At 39.2% G+C, this 19570-nt stretch overlaps 1 long non-coding RNA gene across 1 annotated transcript in view; it reads right to left on the bottom strand.

Moving 5' to 3' along the window:
* Positions 1–2907, bottom strand: part of LOC122751712 — a 128519-nt gene extending 125612 nt beyond the window's left edge. Inside the window, exon 1 of the long non-coding RNA XR_006355802.1 lies at positions 2711–2907. This is a non-coding gene — a long non-coding RNA (uncharacterized LOC122751712). The remainder of the gene's footprint in view (positions 1–2710) is intronic.
* Positions 2908–19570: the final 16663 nt, after the last annotated feature.

Here is a 19570-nt window from a genome sequence, read left to right as displayed (position 1 = left end):
AAGTCTTTATTCAGACCCTGCAGAAAGAGATAATCCTGATGGTGGTAAGAGACTACTGGTTCCTCCCAGGATATGAACATATTGCAGACATTCTCCCACTCAACTGAGGAACTGCTTCTGTGAGCCTATGCTTGGCAGACATGCTGTTCAACATTCATTTTCAGCCTAGCCATAGCTGAAACTCATCCAGAAACACACACACACACACACACACACACACACACACACACACACATCAAAAATCCTGGATGTATGCAGGAGAAAATGAATATAGCATACAATGAATCTATAACCAAAGATGTATTTTTTTAAGTCAGTCATCCTGTACACATTACTACCCAAAAGGCAGTGGGATCTAGAGGGATTGCAAATGTGGGCAAGATGTACTGCATTCAAAAATAATAATAACAACAACAATAATTTTATTTGTAAACATCCTCAGGGACATTGGGTAAAAGCAGGATTTTGGACTTTGGTAACGTTCCAAGTTGGGTAATTGCTTTCTGTCTACCTAACACCCTTCCCCACTCCCCCATTCCTGTAATTCCCTGTGATTGGCTTTTTTCCTGGTGGCTAGACTATAGCAAATAAAGGCTGTGCTTCACCCCAGACAGGGCTTCATTTCCTTTGCTGAGTTAGAGAATCATTGGATTTTGGAGCTGGAAGAGACCTTTGAGATCACCCAATTATTTTATAGATAAGGAAACACGCCCGGGGGGGAGGGGGGAACTTTCCCAGGGTCACACACCTAGTTAGTAGCAGAGCTGGGAATTCGAACTCAGGTGTCCCTAAGTCCTATTCCAGTGTTTATTCTGCTGTCCCAGCTCCTCCAGGGCTGCAGGATTCCATCTGAATGGATGAGACAGTCCCAATGCACAGCCATTATCATTATGACAAAGCAAACTGTGTGAAGAGCCCATTATAAAGGCAATCAGGGTTGACAGATGCAATTAAAACACAATGATAATAAAGAATTTTCCAAAACATCATTAAATGTATACTGCAAAAAATCAAACACAATTTCCAAGAGTTACTGAAAGCTGCATTCTAGTTTTAACTCTGGGACTGTTTTACAGGGCCCTTAGGCAACCACAACGAAACATTCCAAACTTTGCTATGTTCCTTCCACATTCCACAAAAAAGGAGTTGTTGGAAGAGGAAAGGTGATAATTTCTCTTTTTTTTTTTTTAATGAGAAAAAATGTAGTTATATTCATTATTTATTATTATTATTTTTTGATTTGTGGAATAAAACAAGCTTTTCCATAATGGTAGCCATCTTGAGGGTTTCTAGGAGTTTTCATCTTGATGTTGGCATCATCCAGCTGGATATGTCCAGTACATAAAACAGAGAAATCAACAAAGGAAACATAGAAGAAGCAGTCAGGAAGGTAGGAGGAGAACTGTGGGTGGGACATGGGAGATGAGGCGTTCAGTTTTAGATGTCTTGACTTTGAATTTTGGGGATTTAGACACTTATATTTGACCTTTGAGGCACTATTGAATAGGTACTATTCAACAATAGAAGTAGCCTGGGCTTGCAGTAAGAAAGACCTAGGTTCAAATACTACCCCGACACTATATTTGTGGTGGCCCTGGGCAAGCCACTTTATCTCAGTCAATTCACTAGTACTCATCTCCAGAGTCATAGCCAGTTGCCATCTACCTCAGGTCGGGGGAATTCTCATACCATGAGTTTGTAAGGATTGGAATGATGCCACCTGCTGGAGAGTTACTGTAGGAAAGCTCCGCCATGAGGAGAAGGCATCTGAGGGCAAGCTATGCGGTTTTCCTTGGTGTCAGGAAGTGACATTTGCTCATGGGTACTGTATATCAAAGCTACCAGCCAATTAGCTTGGAGCTGTGGGGGGGGAGGGGGGAAGTGTTCCCAGTTTCACAGGAGACTTCTGGGAGGAAGGAGGAAGCGTTGGGTGCTTTTTGTTCCTGACCTTGCCATGGTGGGTCGGATGATGGGGTCTCTTATAAATAGTTAGATTTTTACCTTTCTCTCTGATCCTAATGTTCTTCAATAAATACTTAAACACTTAAATACTCTTGCTAAAGCTTATAATTTATTGGCGACCACTCATTAGATTTTAGATAGTATAGCTAGAATTTTAGCTCCTTACAGATGGCAACCACTCATTAGATTTTAGATACTATAGCTAGAATTTTAGCTCCTTACAAGTTCCTTATAATGGAACTCCAAGTTCCGTTGGTTCCAAGTCCCAATCAACACTCTATGGCTTGTGCACTCTTGAGTAGGACATCAAAAAAAAAAAAAAAAGGATAAAGACTGGAGTTTCATGCCTTTGGAGGAACAGATGTCCATGTCATGATTCAAGGTATAATGAGGTTTAGAGAGGTCCTGACGGGACATGCCATTAAAGGTGTCTCCTGGGCCATTGGAAGTAAGTTATTAGAACCTGGCAAAGAGGCTGAGATGTGAAAAATTTCAGAACTCTTCTGTATTAAACTGACAATTGAAGTAGTGGATTGTATGAGTAAAGTTTCTATACCACAGGCATTTCTCAAGTTCTCCTTTCAGACCATAGCCTCAATAACATTCTCCTTGATTAACTCAGTCTTGTTGAACAGTGCCAATTACCTTCAAGGGTCAACTTCCTTACCATGGACCAAGTGCTATAGGGAATATGTATATCACAATCACTTTCTAAGGCAAATTAAGATGAAAAGGTCATATATATTACCTCTTTGCCTTTAGATGATAGGTGGTACTGCTTCACTTCTTAGAGAATGGGGGTTTGTTTCATAAGGTGAATTTTGGCGTTGTTAGCTACCTCCCGTGATCTAGATGACAGATCTGTTTCAGGAGGTTGCTATTTGCATTTCATCCAGGGAAGTATTCTATGTCTAACTCTCATGGAATCAGAAAAGACTTCTTGAAGGCATCAGGCTGTCCAGTAGGCTTTGAAGGATGGATGGAGCATTCCAGAATCTTTACTGTTAGTGAAGACAAGACAAATTCATAACTTGAGTTGAATGGAATTGATTTTCCCCAACACTTCACCCATCTAAACTGGTATCTCATCCACCTCTCTAATTAATGACAATGGAATAACCATATCATAGATTTAAAGCTATGACTTTAGAATTCATAGTCCAAGTTCCAACATTCTATGGATAAGGAACCTCAGCTGAGAAAGATTAAATGATAAGCTCAAGATGATAAGTAAGTAGCAAATACTAAGTGGCAAAGTCAGCATACAAATCCAAGTGCATTGCTTCCAAAGCTTTCCACCACCTGAATTAGTACCTTGAATATAGTCAATTCCAAACAAACATCCAGTATTTATCATGTATTTCATTCCAAAAACAATGTGAATACTTTCAGCATAGAGTTAGGGAAACTGAAGGAAAAAATAGTTAAGAGACTTTGCTAAAAACATACAGTGAGTATAGGACCCTTCTATTCCAACTCATAGAGTCTCTCTCATTAGGACTACCCAGACTCTGTCTGAACATAGTTGTTCAGAGTATAAAACTATCCCCATATAAGCCAGTTGGCTTCCAAAGAGAAAAAACATCGTCCCTTTGGCACAGACTGGCAGATGTGTTGCTAAGCCACTGTCACTGACATTGGAAAGATTGCCAGACTGGAGAAGAGAAAATACTGATCAAATACTTTTCAAGAAAGGGAGAAGAATTGCATCCTCAAACTATAGGTCAATAAATTTGCTTTCATTCACAGAAAAATTCTAGAAATGTTACTATGTAGTTAATGAACATCTGGAAAAGAAAGTGGTTATCATGAACAACTATGTGACCCACCGTCATGGATTCAGATTTATTAAGAGTAGAGAATGCCAGACTCATTTATTTTTCTCAATTGGGTTACAAAACTGGTATATCGAGGGAATGATACTCTATTATCAACATAAATAAAAGTACTCCCATACTATTCTTGTGGAAAAGGTGGAGAGAAATGGACTAGAAGAATAATTAAATTATTTCAAAACTGGCTAATGGCTAGACTCAGAGATTAGTCATTAATGGCTCAATGTCAATAGCGGAGTGCTTCAGGGATCTTGGGAAGAGAAGCAGGTAGGTGATACGGTGGACAGCACACTGGACTTGGAGTCAGGAAGATGTGACATGAGTTCAAATCCAGTCTTAAATATTTACTTTCTGTGTAACTTAACCTCAGTTCCTCCACCTGTAAAATGCCTCTACTTCCCAAGGTTGTTGTGAGGATAAAATGAGATCATACTTACAAAGAATTTTTCAAAGCTTAAAGCATTGTATAAATGCTAGCTATCTATGTTTGACTCTGTCCAAATACTAAAGACTTGCATATAAGCATATCTGGCATGTTTATCAAATTTGCAGATGATACAAATCTTGGAAGGATAACATGCACTGGAGGACTGAACTAGTATCCCAAAAAGACCTTGACAGGATAGAATATTAGGCCAAATCTAATGATCTGAAACTTAATTAGGATAAAACCTAACATATTCAATTTGTCTTCGTAAATGAACTTCAATATAAGATGGGGAAAGCATGGTTAGATGAAATTTTTTCCTGAAAAATATATGGACATTTTCATATACTACAAATTTAATATGAATGAATAGCATGATATGATATCTAAAAGGGGGAAGGAGGATGAATCTTGAGCTTCACTAAGAGAGGCATGGCTTCCAGGAATAGGGAAATGATAGTCCCATTATAGTTTGCTCTGGTCAGAAGATATCTGGAATACCATATTCAGTTCTAAGCAACAGTTTAGGAAAGACTTTGATCAGCCAAGATGGTAAAAGGTGTCAAGTCCAACCCCTATAAGAGAATTTAGAGCTAGAAGGGACATTAGAGGTTACCAAGCCAAATTCCCTCAAATGACAGAAGAGGAAACTGAGGCCCAGAGATATGAAGTAACTTCAAAAAATTATAGAATATTACAGTTTAAACAGTCCAATTCATACCCCCTCAAAATAATTAAATCAATTGAAGGAATGGGCAATATTTAGTCTAGGGAAGAGAAGAATTAGGGCTACAGGGATAATGCTATTTCTTTTCAGTTGAAGGGTTGTCAAGGGGAAGAGTGTTCGATTATTTTGTATGGCCCCAGGGGATAGACATGGGTGAAAGTTGCAAAGAAGCAAATTTAGGTTTCATGTCAGAAAAATTTTTGCTAACAATTAAAGTTACTGGAAAATAGAACGGACTGCTGCTAGAGTTAGTGAATTCTCCTTAATGGAAAGAGGCGGAAACAAAATGACCACTTTTTAGGCATACTTGAGTAGGATTATTTCTGAGGTATGGATTGAACTAGATGGCTGCTGTGATCATGTTCTACTCTTAAATTCTATGTGATCCTATGATCCTCATTTTGTAGTTGAGGAAACTGAGACTCAGAAAACTTGAGTAATTTGCCTATGATCACATGGCCAGAAAACATCAGAATCCTTAAGTCTTCTGACTCCAAGTCCAAGAACTCGTTTCCTTATAGGACATCACCTCTGTTCACTAAGTAAGACGTTGTATATAGCACTATGGGGGATGTGAAGATGAATAAGAAATAGTCTCTGCCCTCAAGTAGCTTATAGTCTAATAGAAGATATAATACAGAGACAATTACATCCTCTCCCTTCATCCACTGTCTTAGAGCACCCTGTTTCCTTTGCTTCCTTTACACTCTATGCTTTATCATACTTAACTGTGTGCATGTCTCATCATAAGGGCCAGACGCTGACATCTTTTATCCTTATATTCTCAGGGCCTTGAAGCATTTCTTGAATTGTACTGAATCTCTAAATAGATTGGAAGGAAAACCTATGGAAAGAGCACTCATTTAGAAGTCAGGAAACCTTGGTATTGGTCTCAGCCCTGTCACTAAGGCACTGATTGTTTTTGGAAAAGTCCCTTCCCTCTCCAAGCCTCAGTTTTCCCATATGGAAAATAAGGGGATCTCCAAGCTCTCTTCCAGCTCAAATATTCTATATATCTAGGAATCCAAAAAAGTACTATGAGAGCCACAAGGGATGATTATTTCCATCTGGGATAGGGACATTCTCTAATCTACAAGGAAGCCCAGTAAAAAGATCTGCCAGGGGCGGCTAGGTGGTGCAGTGGATAAAGCACCGGCCCTGGATTCAGGAGTTCCTGAGTTCAAATCTGGCCTCAGACACTTGACACTTACTAGCTGTGTGACCTTGGGCAAGTCACTTAACCCCCACTGCCCCGCCAAAAAAAAAAAAAAAAAAGATCTGCCAGCTTGGAGTCAAGAGACTTGGGCTCAAGTTCCTGGATCTGACATTCACTAGCTACATGACCACAAACAAATCAATTAACGTCTCTAAACTTAGGTTTCTTCATAAGTAAAAGGATAATGATACAATGCACAGGATTTTGAGGTAAATGTTCTGTAATCCAGAAAATGCTACATGTATATCTAATGTAGTAGCGATCACTGAACAGTCTCAAGCTTCTGAGCAAATGCATGCCCATAAATGGTATAAAAATATGCATTTTTGAAATTTCCATTTGGCACCACTACAGTAACTGATAACCTAGGATGAACACTGCCTTTCAAGGACAGGCTTCATTCCGCTCTGCCACTAGCTGGCTGTGTGGCCCTGAGGCCATGCCATACGAGGTCTGGGTGAAGGAAGTGAGAGAGGATAATTATCTTAGAAAGAGAAGGGTCAGAGGGGACGGGCCAGCTGTTTTCAAGGACCTAAAGTACTGTCCTGTGGAAGAGGGATTAGGCCTGTTCTGTTTGGCCCCAGAGAGTGGAAACCAAAAGCAACAGGTAAAAGTTGTGAAGGTGGAAATTTAGGCTGGATGTCAAGAAAACTTTCCTATATTTTTAAGGAGCGGAATGAAGCCTGTCCTGTATTGGGCTGTCTTGGGAGGTTGCGGGCTCCCTGTGACTGTGGGCCTTTGAGCAGGCAAGATGACCACTTGTCAAAAATGTGGGAGGGGGAGATTCTCAGGAGGGGTATGGATTGAACAAGAGAACCTCTCAAGTCTGTTTAAATTCTAATCTCTAATTTTGTGAAGTTACTTCATCTTTCTAGGCCTCAGTTTCCTCTTCTGTCACTTGAGGGAATTTGGCTAGATAACCTGTAAGGTATCTTCTAGCTCTGAATTCTATGATTCTGTGACATCCTCATCAAGTTCATATTTATAAGTCATAAAGATAAGAAGAGAATCTGAGCTTGTGATGTAATTGGTTTAGGGAACTTCAGATGAGGAACTCCCTTAACCAATGAGATTCATCACCTTGTCTGCAATTTATAATCTTAGAGAGTTTCCTAGAACACAAGAAAGGCTAAATGACTGGCCCAGGTTCACACAACTAATTGGTGTCTGAGAGAGGATTTGAACTCAGGTCTTACTGATTGCAAGTCTTATTCTTTATCTGTTATGCCACCTAGCTGTCCATCTTCATAGGTATTCATAAAAAATAATAACGATAGCGAGCATCAAAGTAATGTTTTACATGTTACCTCATTTACATACGTTACAAAGTACTTTATACATGTTACTTCCTTTGGACTTCAAAAGGACTCCTGTTAAGTAGATGCTATTATTATCCCCGTTTTTACAGATGAGGAAAGTAAGGCTAAGATTGTCAAATGACATGCTCAAGGTCATACAACTAAATGTCTGAGGCAGGATTTGAACTCAATTTTGAACTTCCTGACTGTAAATGCCAGACTCTAACCTTTGCATTATCTAGCCACCACTATCTTTAAAGAGATGCATATTCTTTAGAGGACAGATTTCCAAACATGGCTCACTAAATTAATGTGGTACACACAGAAAAAGGCTATTATCATTTCATAAGGCTCCATCTGCCTTCTTGAATGGAACTTTTTAAAGCAGTGAGAGTCAGATTCCCCCAACCCCCTGATCACTTAACCAATGTTTCAGTAACTTGTACAGGGAATCTCAGTCAGGCCAGCTTTGGCAATAGCTAAGAAGACAAGAACAACATTGGATCTGTCTTCCAGGACCTATACCAAGGCACCACACACAATAGGCACTTAATAAATGTTGTTGAATGTAATGAAAAACATTCTAGCCCTTAATTCATTATAGAGTGTCAGGGCTGAAGGGAACCTCGGAGGTCAGCTAAGTCTAAATCTGAGCTGTCTGCCTTACAGTCCCAGCTGACTCAGAAAGAAGGATTATGGATACAGCCCATGATGATGCCCTGACATGGGGGCTAAAGACAAGAGTGAGAACACACTTCTATAATAAAAGGCAAAGCTTTGGTGCATCCTGATCCCTTACTGACCTGCCCAGCCTGGGATCTCTACTCCCGCATGTAGCTATGTGCTTCCTTCTCATACTTGGAGTACAGTACTCCAGAGAAACTTGAGCTCCCTGCCTAGCCTAGCCCAAGCTTGGTTCTTTGATCACTAAGTTCTCAAGTCAAATGGCAACCTTCCTTCTTCAGCCTGTTCAAATGCTCTACTCACCCATAAGCTTCCACCCACAATAAAAGTTCAACTTACACCTCAATAGGAATTTGCAAATCTACATTCTTCCCAACAATCACAACATCCCAGCTCCTGCTTACAGATCTCTCTCATGGAGACATTCACCAGCTCCTGAGGCAACACATCCCCTAAGACTCTTTTAAGGCAATCTGCCAGTAAAAACTATTTTCATAAAAATGCTAAGATGTTTTACTTTTTAATTTCATAAATAGCAATGGATACGACCTAAATAAACAAAAACACATTGAGGTCCTCAATAATTCTTAAGAGTGTAAAGGGGTCTTGAGGTCAAAATCATACAGTTGGTTAGTGGCAGAGTCTGGACAAGAACCCACATCTTGAATTGCCTCCTGCTTCCTACATGATATACTTTTTTGTTTTAGGTAATCTTAACAGGTGGAGGAAGGTGGGTGAGCAGGCAAGCTGGCCAATTCAAGAAGTAGCTCAATTTAGAAGACAAGAGAAACGAAAAACACAAAATGTCTCGCTTGTTTTCTTTAAACCAACATATGTCATAAATGTTTACATTATAGATAGGGAATTGCTTAATCTCCTCTTCATTCTTCTGTTCATGTTGTCCATCCCTCCCAGCCAAGACCTCTCTCAACTTCAAGGCTGTTCCTCCTTTCTTTCCCTATCATTCATTCAAAGCCTACCCACATGTTAAGCTTCTGCTCAACCATAGCTTCAAACGCAAAACCATCCTTGTCTTCTCTGATCCACACTGCCCTCCCCCAGCACACAGGAACCTAGGGTCCACAGTTGTTTTTTTTTAATATTCCAATAACTATTTAAACTTATTTCCTTTGTAATCCTATGTATTTTATTTAGTGCTTTTAAGAACATTATTTTGAGGAGAGAAACATTGGCCCACCTCACCAGACTGCCAAATGGGTCCAGGACACAAAACAGGTTAAGAACCCCTAGTTAGGGGCAGCTAGGTGGTACAGTGGATAAAGCACCAGCCCTGGATTCAGGAGGACCTGAGTTCAAATCTAGCCTCAGACACTTGACACTTACTACCTATATGACCCAGGGCAAGTCACTTAAGCCTCATTGCCCCACAAAAAAAATTTTTTTTAATTTTTTCTTAAAAAGAACCCCTGGTTAGTAGAACAAATGCTTGACTTGGATACAGAAGACCTGGGTTCTTATCCCAAATAAAAGTTAGGATATTTTTATTTGCTATATTTGTGTAGTACACTTTTCTAATGGTTTTTTTTCTGTGGGACAATGAGAGTTAAGTGACTTGCCCAGAGTCACACAGCTAGTAAGTGTCAAGTGTCTGAAGTCAGATTTGAACTCAGGTCCTCTTGCATCCAGGGCTGGTGCTTTATCCACTGTGCCATCTAGCTGCCCCTGTAGTATACTTTTATTTACTAGTAACCTTGGTGACAAGGGTGACCTTGGGTAATTCACTTAACCTACTGAGCTTTACCTTCCACAAATATAAAATGGGGAAAACAAAATACACCACCATCTACCTCACCTCAAAGTTTTACAATGAGGAAAGATGTACTATATATTTAAATAGAATGGAAACCACAAAATTCCATTTAAATTTGTTGTTGTAATTATTTGTTATTACAAAGTAGATAATAATATAAGGTTTATATTTTAATATTAACTATCTTATATGAATATCTTCTCTTCCCATTTCAGATTGCAATAGCCTGCTGGTTGTTCCCCTTGCCTCAAGTCTCTTCCCACTCAAATCCATCAATTTGACTCATACAATTTAATCCAGTTGACTCAACTGTCCAACTGATCTTCCTAAAATGCTGGTCTGACTCTTTACACACACACACACACACACACACACACACACATTTAATAAATTCCACTTATTTCCTTTCACTTCCAGAATCAAATTTAAAATCCTCCTTTTAGATTAGAAAGCCCTTTATAAGCTGGTCTCTCCCTACCATTCCAATCTTCTTACTCTCCTACAGAAACTCCATGATCCAGTGATACTGGCCTCCTTGCTCTTCCTCCCACATTACAATCTTCTTACTCTCCTACAGAAACTCCATGATCCAGTGATACTGGCCTCCTTGCTCTTCCTCCCACAATACACTCTATACTCCAACTCTAAGAACATTCACAGATCATCCGCTGGTCCTGGGATGTTCTCCTTCTCCTCATCTCTGTCTCCTGACTTCCTTCAAGTCTCATCCCCAGTTTATCCTGTACATAGCTTGTTTGTACACAATTGTTTGTGTGTTGTCTCCTGTGTTAGACTGTGAGCTCCTTAATAGCAGGGATTGTTTTGGGCTTTTCTTTTTTATTATATCCCCAGTACGATGCCTGGCCTATACCAAGAACTTCATCGATGCTGGTTGACTGACCAACTATAAGCTTTTCAAGGGCAAGGACAAGGGCTGTATCAGAAGGATTCTGGTACCCATAGCTGCAAACACTGCACCCTAGGCTTCTCTTGGAAACAAAGGCCCATCATTGTAATACTAATATTGTTTTGGAGAAGCTATATGGCTTTGAATTATGGAATACTCCAGTCTCCAAAGAATTAAAGTAAAGGGTCACCCAAAGGGCAATGGAGAGACAGTAAATGATGTAAATAGGCTGTGGCATTATTATCCAATGAAGAATTATACACCAGAACAGCAGTAAGGCTATCTTCAAAGAGATTTATGACTGGAAAGGAGGTAGGCCAGCCATGTATCAAGGGTGAGGGGTACCAGATGGACAGCCTGTGGATTACAATCCATGCAACGTTAAATAACCTAAATCAAGGGTTCTTAACCTTTCTTTGTGTCATGAATCCATTTTGGATGTCTGGTAAAGCCTATGGACTCCTCAGAATTATATATTTAAAAGCATTAATAAAACACATAGGATTTCAAAGGAAACCAATAATGTTGAAATAGTTATCAAATTTTAAAGTACATAAATACCAAGTGAAGAACCCTTAATATAAAGGGAGGTCAAGAATGTTGGGTAGACCCCCTGTGAAGAATTTAAGGGAAGACATGCAATAGAGTTATACAGAATAAGAAGGTATGGATGTGTTGTGATCTCTACCACTGGAGGGAGTACTACCCACATGGACAAACAGAAAATAAACCCATCAAAGAATCAAAGTCCAGGTCACTGTGAACTCTGTGATGTTGTATCCCATATACATGCCATATATTTAACACCTTGATGGTAGCCCATCATAGAAATCAGAGAATCAAAGAATCTTGGAGTTGTGAAGAACCTCAGTGACCATCTGGGACAACCCTCATAGGTACAATACCTTACAAGAGTCCCCACAACAATCTCTGGTTGAAGTGATGATGCAGCTTCTATTTGTAAATCTCCTATAAGAGGAAATCCATTGTACGTTTGGATAGCTCGGTGAGACAATCTGATTCCTCATCAGTTATCATGACCCTTCTCTATTTCCAACCATCCCATGTGCAATCTAAGTGACAGCAACAAATATTTATTCCAGACATACAATGTATAAAACCCTGTGCCAAGTGCTAAGGAAAATTCAGAAAGCATCTCTGCCCTCACAAAGCTTAGGATGTAGCAGGAAGATTTCATATGGACACAAGTATACTATAATCTCACCTATACATCATCCTTCACTTTACACCCCAGCCATAACTACACAATAAATGAACCCTACCCAGAGATGGAAAAACTGACCTTCATTACACAGACAGTGTGAACTGGGGACTTAAACAATTGTTCAGTGGTCATATAGACAATATGTATAATTCAGTCTCCCTAATCTACTTTATCCCCATATGAAGGTTTGGGGGTTTTGATTTTTAACTATTTTATTGTTTGGAGTGGGTTTTTTTATATATCATTGCCAGATCCCACTGATTATCTCCAACTCCACCCCTAATAGATGCCTGCCTTATAGTAAATAAATACAGTTAAGCAAAATAAATCAACACATTGATCATGTTTGAATTGTATGTTTTAAATACTTTAATTATTTAGATAATTATGTCTATATAGACAGTCTCATGTTATTACCAAAATAAGAGGTAGGGAAGACATATGGGCTCTAATTTTAAACAAACAAAAAATTCTCCACACTGAGTGATGGGGAAATGCATTTCCCCCAGTACTTGGGAAAATAATTGTGCAAGGTTTGGAACTTTGTAACTTCTTTGGCTTCTTGAAAGGACAGGCGTGAACCCCAAGCTGAATGCTATGGGGAAAATCATTCACTTAGCCACAGAACTGCCATAGTCAACTTAGCTGAAACAGGGATGTTTCTCTCAAAGTTTTGTAAGTACACTAACTACAGATAGACAAAGTGTCCAGGGTCCATATCTATGGTCTCTAGAGAGTGTGGGATACACAGACTGCCAACACAAGACATCACCCTGGTGTACTCATCAGAATATTTTAGAATCTTATCCAGATATGTGAAATTACTTAGAGGCAAAAAAAGTAATAACTGCTGTCCCTCCCTAAGGTAAAATACTTAAGCTACTGAAGGCATTCCTCCTGGTCTTACTTAAGTTCCTGGAATAACAATTATATGAAAAAAGATAGGCTTGTTTTTCCTCTAAAATTTTATGATTTATTAGTGTTTTTCCCTTCTGTACCAGGATCATTTATGTGATGAGTAGCAAGCTATTTTTACTTGAATAAATGGTGTGCTTATCAGATTCATAGCTGAAAAGGATTGTTAACACATTGGATTAGAAAAGCAAGGATCCAAAAAGATTTTGAAAGGCTAAAACATTGAATTTATATTACTAAGATATAATTGAAGAGAGATAAATGTAAAGACCTGTACTTGAATTCAAAAACTAAATTTCCTAAGTCCAAGATGGGAAAGTTGTGTGTGACTAGACAACAATTCATCTGAAAGAGACCTATGGATGTTAGTATACTGGATGCTCAGTAGGCAAGATTCACTGGAGTCCAAAAATTGAATGTAATCTTAGATTGCATTAAGAGGCACTGTGTCCAGAAGGAAAGACATTATGTTTCCTCTGTACTCATGCCAGCAAGACTACTGAGGTCAGTTTTGTAGCCTACATTATGGGAAGGACATTGACAAGCTGTCAATGTCCAGAGGAGGGCAATAAGAACAATAAAAAGCATCAAGATCATGCCATCCAAAAAAATTTTTAAAAGATCATGCCATCCCAGGGACAGTTGAAGGAACTAATCATAGAGAAGACCAAACATACAAGTGACATCATAGTTTTCCTCAAGTATCTGACCCCAGAGAAGAAAAAAAAGTCATTTAAGCTCAGTTTAGATACAATCTTCCTAATAATTAAAATTTTTCAAAGTAGGATATGTTGCCTGTGGGAGCAGTGAGTTCCCCCTGACTTGAGATTTTTAGGCAAAGGCTCAAAAACTTATCAGGGATGCTGTAGGGGATCTCCTCTATCATTTAGGGATGAGCTGGGTGGACTCTGAGGTCCCTTGCAACTCTGAAATCTCATAATTCCATGATTCCAAACTTTGATTAAGATCAATAACATGAAGTAAAGAGTGGCAGTTGTGATGTGATTCTTTTAAACTGGTAAACACTTGGTAATGTGGAAAGAGATTGTTGTGGGCTCAGTCCATCTAGAGCTGTGGTGTCAAACTGAAATAGAAACAGGAATCACTAAAACATACATAAGAATCCTTGTAGCCACATATTGATTTAGAGAACCACATATTAATATTATTTATGTTTTATTTTATTTTTATTTATTTTGTTAAATATTCCCCAATTACAGTCTAACTTGTTTGGACTGCACTGGGGAATGCTGCATTTGTGACCAACAGCATTTGATCCCTCTGATCTAGAATAGAATCTATCTACCTTTAGAATACTTTCAAAGACCTATGATTTCATTAGCCATTTCCTCCACCCCCCATGAATTCCTTTCTCTCCATGTGGTAGCAGATAATTTCATGAGTTGTTATAGTTAAAAAAAAAAAAGTCACCACTTGGTGGACAACTTCTAGTGACAAATTTCTCTGAACTTAGACTAGTCCTAAAGACAACAGGCACACAATTCATCATTAGGATAGTACTCAAGGCTTTCCAAACCTATTCTTCTGGACTTCCCTATGGCTGTCAAAGGTACCATCATTATTCTAATCACCAGTTTACAACATTAGTGTTCTCTTCCATGCCTCGCTCCATATATCCAATCAGTTGCTAAATCCTATCACTAGTTTTCTGCCCTTAAGTTAAATCATTCAAACTCTCTAAGCCTCCATTTCTCCAAAAGTAAAATTCAGAATATATCAAAAGTCAAAATAATCATAACCCTCTGGGGCAGCTAGGTGGCACAGTGGATAATGCACCAGCCCTGGATTCAGGAGGACCTGAGTTCAAATTTGGCCTCAGACACTTGACACTTTCTAGCTGCATGACCCTGGGCAAATCACTTAACCCTCATTGCCCCACAAAAATAAATAAACAGATAGATAGATAGATAAATTAATAAATAGATGACCCCCTTAAGCTTGGGTTGTGCTTTTATAGCTTTCCATTTCCACATCTATTCTCTCACTTATTATTGAGAACAATTCTGCAAATTAGGTAGGTCAGGTACCATTATCTCTACTTTAAAGAAGAGAAATTTGAAACCCCCAGGAAATTGTGACTTGCCCCAAGTCACGTACTTAGCAAGTATCAGAACCAAAACTTCAATCTAGATTTTCTGAGTCTTGGTTGAGCACTGTTTTCCTATGCCTTCTTCTCACTATGTCTAGAATTCCTTGGGGAAAGTTTCCATCAATACAATTCAGTAATTTTTACCAAGAATTATAATCAATATGACTAAATTACTCTTTTCTCCAACAGATTTATCTATAAATGTGGACTAGCCCTATTCAAAGGTAGTAAAGGATAAGGGTGGGTTTATGTTGTTCTTTTTTTCCTTAAGTTTAATCTGTATTAGTAACATTTATTTTCTCTACCACTTTCTTAGGCCTAGAAATCAACAAAACAATAAATTAAGCCCTGATTTGTAGCATTTGCCCATTTTCAAGATGTAAATGCTCACACTAAAAATTCAATCAGCCCCTGTAAGATCTGGCTTCAGCACACCCATTTTATACCAACCTCCAGGCCTACCCTAAAACCTCCCAGAATCACAGAGTTGGAAGAAACCTGAGTTCATCCAATCCAACCAATGCTTGTATAGGAATAAGCTCTACAATATCCCTAACAGTCACCCAATCTTTGCTTGAAGACATCCAAAGATGATGCATTCAAGGCAGCCCAGTTTGCTTTGATAGAACTTCAATTGTTAGGAAGCTTTTCCTTCCATTCCAGATAGTCCAGATTTGAGTTTGCATTGTTCTTAAGGATTTGTAGAAAATAGTAAAGAGAAGAATATATTCCTGCCAACTTTGGACAAGAGGGTAGGGAAGTGGAAAGGAAGTTAGAGATGACTAAATCCTTCCAATTTGTTTGTTTTTAGCAGTCCACGGGTTGGGACTTTGAACAGATTCTATATCTTTTTCTTTCTTTTGTTTCCAAAACTATGCCAAGGAAAGGATGAGTAGAAAAACCACTTTAGCTAAGACCATTTCTATTCCATTCTTCGTGGTGCCCCCACTAAAAGTGATGAAAACAGTAAACTTGCCCTGAATTGTTACACTACATTTTTCAGACCATAAAGGGACAATTTTCAAAGTTGCAAGAGACCACAAGAGACAGTATAGGTTTTCCCCTCTGTTTTCATATAGATACAATATTATTCCCATTTGACAGATAAGGTTACTGAGACTCTGAGAGGTTTATTTACTGGCCCAAGGACACACAGCTTGTTAAGTGGCAAAGGAAGTACCTGGATCTCACCAAGAATCACCTGCTTTCTAGTGAGTGCACTGTTTCGATTCTGGCTACCCAAGAGTCGACTAGCAAGAGAAAAATGGACAAATAATAGTTATTTTTTCTGGAGGAACCCCAAACATCTGGCTTTAGCTGAGCCTTCTCCATGCATACATGGATACAGTTATATGTCAGAGTGAGAAAACAGAACTCTGTCTAAAAGCTTTCTCTGTGGTGGGATCTTGAGCTCTCATCTTTGCTCATTTTTAAACCCAATTTCTTAAACACTGTATAACACAATATCCAAATTCTACCCTTCTGCTAATTTAACAAACCATTAAGAATTTTCTGTTTGCTTCCCAAAATATCACAAGAACATTGTGTGGCGCTGGTTGATTAACACAGTAGAAAGTCTTCATTTTGCTAATATGTTTCACGCTTCCTATGGGTCCTGACAATTTCACACTGCAACAGAAATTAAATGAGTGTTATATATTGGGAGGTCTTCTAGTGTTAGACGAGAGCAGGCACCATTCATCTGAAAAGAGGCCTGGGCTGATGAAGTCCAGACTGCTGGAGGAAAGAGAAGAGAGAGAACCATGAAAACTTCTGAGACTGAGACCTCTAGAAGGTATGAGAGTTACTAGCCTCTATGGGTTCCCAAAGGTTTAGGCATCAGTAAGAGAATCTTTCCAACCAATCAAGATGAGCAATGTGCTTTACTTTCTCAGGTACAACTGCCATTCTGGAGATGACCTGTTTTAAGAGCAATGAGCCTAGAGTCAGAAGAGGTAAATTGAGTAAAGACTAACCAACTCACACTTTCATAACACTTTGCAGTTTACAAAGGAAGGAATCATAACATTGTTAGATGAATAGAACCTAGTTATTATTGTCTGCCTTTTCCAATAAGGGAAACTAAGACTTAGAGGAGTGAAATAACATACTCAGAGTCATGTAACTAGTATGTGGGTGAGCCAGGACCCAAACCCACATCATCTGACTCCATATCCAGTATTTCTTCCCTTTTTCCTAATCTTTCCTTTTAATTGTTTCTTTGTGACACACCTTGTGTGGGTATTCAAGTCCCGTTCTTTTAAAATGCTGAGGTAGGGGCAGCTAGGTAGCGAAGTGGATAGAGCACCGGCCCTGGATTCAGGAGGACCTGAGTTCAAATCCGGCCTCAGGCATTTGACACTTACTAGCTGTGTGACCCTGGGCAAGTCATTTAACCCCAGTTGCCTCACAAAAAAAATGCTGAGGTAGCAAACTGAGTGGATTTTTTTAAAAAACAACAAAAAAACAAAAAACCTTTCCATAGTTCAGATTTGGGTGATGGATTGGATTATGAGTACAATACTATTCACAGGATTTACAATAGACTGAGTATTTTGTCCACTTACATGATCTACAGGCAAGATCTTGGGAGCTGGTGGAAGGAAGAGAGTCCAGTTTCAGGAGACTCTTAGAACAGGTCTTCTAATGTTTAAGGCGTATATCCTTTGGATCGACTTCAGACATTTGTCTGAAATATTCAGGGCAAGAACTGAGTTTGAATCCGGTTTTGCAAAGCTCCTGGGATTCTCTCATCACTTAACCTTAATGATATCTACAGAAAGACCTAAGCCAAATATTCTCTGTTAAGTTCTTCCAAATGTCTTACTAAAAGGCCAGGCATCTGCAAGAGACTCCAGCTACCAGAAGGTGTGTGTGTGTGTGTGTGTGTGTGTGTGTGTGTTAAAACAAGTCTGTCCCAGTGGGTGAGTTACCCAAACTGTTTCCAACTTCTGTGAGAACTAATAACTTCTCCACCCACTTTGAAGTTTTCAAGACCAGTAAGCATCTAATCTGGGCCTCTTCACCAGACTGAGGCCCTGAGCTTTCCTGGGGTCTCTCACTTTGAAGTCGAAATTCCTCGCATCACCTTGTGACTCTTCACCCTTTGACCACCAACCTTTGCAAAAGCAGAAGGTTGGAATCTCTGCTGCTCCCTATATCTACGGTTCCCCAAAAGTTACCTACAGCAGATAACTGTTTTTCAAATTTAACCAGTGAAAGACCCAAGAAGTTGTGCTCTTTGTAGAGAAAGGCATGTAACTATCCCTGATAAATTTCCCCTGCTCCCAGCTTCTGGCCTGGGATTGCTGTGAGGATAATGCAGATGTGTCCTGGAAATTAAACAGTATGCAACGAGGGTGGCCTGGACTGAATTCAAGCTTGCATTCAGGCTGTGGCTCACTCAGCATTTATTCAAGAAATTCCCTTTCTAAAGAAATCTCAAACCATCCCAAGGCTAACCCTCCCACTCCTCACAAAAGAACGAGGCCCACTAACTGTACTTGGGTAGGTCCCCAAATCAGAATAATGACAATAAAAAGGGAAAGAAAGCGTGTGTATTTGTAACATGCGCTAAAATAAGTCATTTATTTATATGTCCAGAAATAGAGGACTTCTTCGGGGTGGTTTGCTCACAGAACCCAAAAGTTACACTATCCCCACATTTATAGCCAAATAATTTACAAGAACCATTTATAGCCAAATAATTTACAAGAACCATTTATTATTTGAAAGGGAAAGAAACTGTGAGTTCATATTAGTCAAAATTCAAACAAACCAGCAGGAGTTACAACATGAAGGGTTCTCTTGAAAAAATTTTTTCTCCTGCTTTGAGATACAGCCTATCTTGACTTGCAAACACATTTCAGAACTGGAATGCTGAATGTCTGCTATTTTTAGAATTTGCCAAAGAGTACTACATTCACCCTTGCTAGAAGTCAGAGAGCTCAAGAAAAGGGGGGAAAACCTCTGTGGCTAATTTGAAATCCCCCCCCATAATTAGCAATAGTAAAATAACTGGGAAAGAAGAAAATAAAAAGATCTTTTTTCTAGGGTGAACTTAAATTTACAACACTTATAAAATTGTTCGACTTGTTTTTTTTAATTATTATTTAAACACCCAAGAGCAAATTTAATGTGAAATTCTGACTTCTACCTGGGTGCAATTGTGACCACTTTTACCCAAACTTCCTAGGTGGATTTTCTCTAGTTTTGTATGGTTAGTGCAAAATGCCCATATGAAATAGTTTCTGAAACCTCGACTTTGAGTGCATGACTTGGTAACATTCCCAAACTTCAGGGGTTAGCAGAGAAGCCGGCCTGTTCCCAGAACTCAGACACAGCAATATCACTCTGAAGACGAGCTCATTTCAAGGCAGCAGAATCACAGCATTTCAGTTGGGCTGACTGTGCCCGAACCATCACAGAGTGATCCAGTTTGAGCTTATTAAACAAGCTGAAACAAAACCTCCAATTCCGGCTGAGCCGCCTGC

Source organism: Dromiciops gliroides, chromosome 3 (assembly GCF_019393635.1).
Source record: "Dromiciops gliroides isolate mDroGli1 chromosome 3, mDroGli1.pri, whole genome shotgun sequence".
In the NCBI taxonomy this organism is placed as follows: Eukaryota; Metazoa; Chordata; class Mammalia; order Microbiotheria; family Microbiotheriidae; genus Dromiciops; species Dromiciops gliroides.
Note: the sequence above shows the minus strand (reverse complement) of the source record. Positions and strands in the feature narration are given on the sequence as shown.